Source organism: Camelina sativa, chromosome 8 (genome assembly GCF_030686135.1).
Source record: "Camelina sativa cultivar CO46 ecotype springtype chromosome 8, ASM3068613v1".
In the NCBI taxonomy this organism is placed as follows: domain Eukaryota; kingdom Viridiplantae; phylum Streptophyta; class Magnoliopsida; order Brassicales; family Brassicaceae; genus Camelina; species Camelina sativa.
In genome coordinates, this window is record NC_141887.1 from 12,692,191 (window position 1) to 12,695,998 (window position 3,808).

Sequence of the window (3,808 nt, forward strand, 5' to 3'; positions counted from 1 at the left end):
ATACTTAAGAAAAAACGAAAGGTCTCGTAGATTTATATGATGGTTGAGTTATAATGCTTTGTGGCTGACTTATTAGTCGTTTCATCCTTCCTCTCGATCCTTCCTTACCACTAATTTTGGTAGAATTTTTTGCCAAAAACTCCACACAAAGATGTAGCTGATCGATTTTCCATATTCCCAAAAAACATTGCAACTCTCGATCATTGGAGACATATATTGATGGAGTATCATGCAACATATGTTTTAGTGCCTTGCTCGAGAACATGTAGCTCAACTTTAGTTGATGGCATAACGAGTTCAATCTGTAGTCATCGAGAACAAGTTTCACAAGCTTGTCATGCATTTTTTCCGCATCTATCTGCACAACTCTACACCCTCTATCGTCGGTGTTAAAAAGATATTTTTGTTTCTTTACCCAATTATCGGGAACAACAATTAACGGAACTGGATCCATAAAAGAAAATGAAGAAGAATGAGAAAAATTAAGAAGTGAAGAACAAGGTGAAGAACAATGCAAAAAACATGTAAATCATTCACTTTTGAACCAAGTGAAGAACAAGAGTCGAAGAAAAGACGTTTCGTATTTTGTTAGAAGATGATAACATGGAATGATGACATGGATGATGTATCTGAAGTGGCAAGTCAGCCATTAAACGAACATGTAAATCAGCCTAATTAAATCAGCCATTAATAATTATAAGTCAGCCGCAACAAGAATACTATTACAGTAATTAAAAACTAAAAAACGGCTACCAAACTCAGTTGCTTAATGTCATAACTCAACTGAAAATCTGTAACTCAGCTGTATTGTTTAATAAGTCGGCCGTAACTAAATGATATTTTAGCAATTAATCATTTGCTACTAAGTCAGCGTAAAATGGCCGAGTTTTCCGATAAGTCAGCTTGTGACTGCCGAATTATAGTACTTAAGCATAGCTCAGCCGTAACGACATCTCATAAGTCAGTCGTTGTTCATAACTCAGCCAGGCGGAGAAAGTTAATTCAGCCGTGTCGAAGTATTAACTCAGCCAAAGTTTTGACAACTCAACCATCAGGTAAAAACTCAGTCGTAATTATGGCTGAGTTATGCTCGTAACTCAGCCATATTTTATTAAATCAGCCGCAACTACAGGCTGAGTTATGCTCATAAGTCAGCCGTTTTCTCATAACTCAACCATTTTCCATAAATCAGCCGCATCATACTGTAACTCAGCCGTCATTACCGTTGTAACACTTTACGGCTGAATTATTTAATACCGTCAGCGATTTCTGATGTGGCGTCTGACATGGCAATGATATTATTTGTAATTACTTTTTTTCCTATAACATAAAACAAAGACATGCTCGATATAGAAAAAATACCCAAAATATGATAGTAATAATAAAAAAATTGTATGGTTCTTGTAATATTACCTAAAATGTATGACAGTTGATTAAATCTTCCTTAAATTTACTTACAACATAAATGCTTAGGATGTAAGGAAATTTTAACATATGTAAATTAAATTTTTTTGACATATACCTTATATGTATATAGTATACTTAATTGATATATATCTAGATTTGTTTGTATCTTAATATTATTGAAAGAGAAATATATTTTGAATATATTACAAAACCAATCATTTACTTCTTAAATAGTAATACCAATTACAGTAAAACCTCTATAAATTAATAATGTTGGGACTAAGACATTTTATTAATTTATAGTGATATTAATTTATCTATAAATTAATAATTATTATTTTATAGTGTAAATTAATAATTATTAATTTAGAGATATATTTTTAATTGTTTATTTTTTAAAAAAATTATGAATTGGAACAACTATAGCAAAATAAGATTAAACTTTCGGATGTTATAAATTTTATGGTTTAGGAATTGAACTTGTAATATTTAGAAAGCACTATTTACAATAAATTACAAATATTATAGACAAATTGACTTATACACATGAGACACATAAATTCAAATCTATGAATAACAATATCAATTCTCCTATTTTAATAATCTGTCAAATTATCAAATTGTAAATGATGCATATCTAAAAATTAAAACTTTAAATTTTAATTATTTGTATGACATGTTATAAAATATTTTAGAGATATTATTATAGGTTGAAAATACAACATTACAATTGTTCTATAGAATTGAGCTTTAGGAGAAACATACACTATTATATCAGTATATATATATATATATATATATATATATAAATTTACATAATTATTAATTTATGATATTATTGGGACCATATTTTATAAGGAGATTTCGAAAAAAATATTATCTTATTATCTTATCGAATATTGTTAATTTTTACACTGGCCCGACTTGGGACCAGCAAAATTTATTAATTTATAGTGTTTATTAATTTATAGAGGTTTTACTGTATGTCTTTCTAGAATTTATTTAATTTCATTTAGGAAAGATATTTTTGTATTAAAATAATTTAAATAAAAATTATTTGGTTTAAAAAAATATTAATTGAGCAAAAATCCATAAATGGTTAAGCGAAAAATCTTCCCCTGTCGTGTTGCACCGATCGGTGATGGCGAATCCACCCCCTTCCGATGGCCCATGTCTCCATCGCTCGCCTCGAAGACATACTCACAAACTGTTTCATCGTCAAAGTCGTCCACTGGTTCTGTTGCCATAGAGACCACGCTGCTCGCTGCAGACTCTATTTCTCCGGCTTACAAAGTGAAGGATGGAGCAATTGAGGTGGAACTTCCTCCTAATCTTCTTGCAGAGTCTCAGCCTCTTTGATCGAATTTTATTATCGGTCACTTCATCGGAGATGCTCCTTATATTGGTAAAGTTCATGCTACGGTGAATCGTAACTAGTCCTCTCTAGGAAAGTCCCAAATGATTGATGCCCAATTTTTGAGTTCCAGAATGGTCCTTTTCAAGATTGAGGATGACAAAATGCATATGAGAGTTCTTCGTAGTCATTGCTGGCACATTTCAAATATCCCTCTGGTGGTTCAGGAATGGAGTCCATCAACAGCAAGTTCCAAGCAGAACCTATCACAAATCCCCCTATGGGTTGATTTTCAGAATGTACCAGACTCTTTATTCTCTGATTGAGGTTTGAAGTTTCTTGGTGATCGCATTGGTTCTATGCAGCGTCTTCATCCTAATATGGCACGCTGTGTTCGTCTTGAGATGGCAAGAATGTTGGTGGTCGTGGATTTTGACAGGTCGTTGCCAACTAAGATTAATCTTAAAGGTATGGATGTTACCATTCAGGTTTCCTATGTGTGGCTGCTGATAACAGGATTTTCACCTAGGGTATCAATTCTGATATGTATATATTTTACCTTGTTTAACCACAGTTTATTCATATCTTTTACATGTTTTATTAGCTTGTTTTGTTACTTTCATATAATTTAAGGTATGTTTGTGCATTAGAGTAGGATTTGCATAGCATTTGCATTGTTTCTTGTTTAAACAGGTGAATAGGACTCAAGAAGCATGTAAATAGCATCTAGGATGACAGGAGTGCAACCATTGAAGCAGATAGGAGTTGAATCAAGGAGAAGACTAACAAGGCATGAAGCACTCGACCACCACTACTAGTGCACTCGACCGTGTGCTACTGAAGCACTCGACCGTGTGCTACTAAAGCACTCGACCGTGTGCTACTCAGGGACTTAACCGGTGGGCAGCAGAAGGACGGGCCACTCGACCAAGGCCACTCGACCGCTTGTGGTCGAGTACATCGAGCCGACTTTCTATTTTGTCAGCTAGCCAAATTAGGGCTTTCTTCCCTCACTATATATACCCCTTGTATCCCATGGCCGCAAAA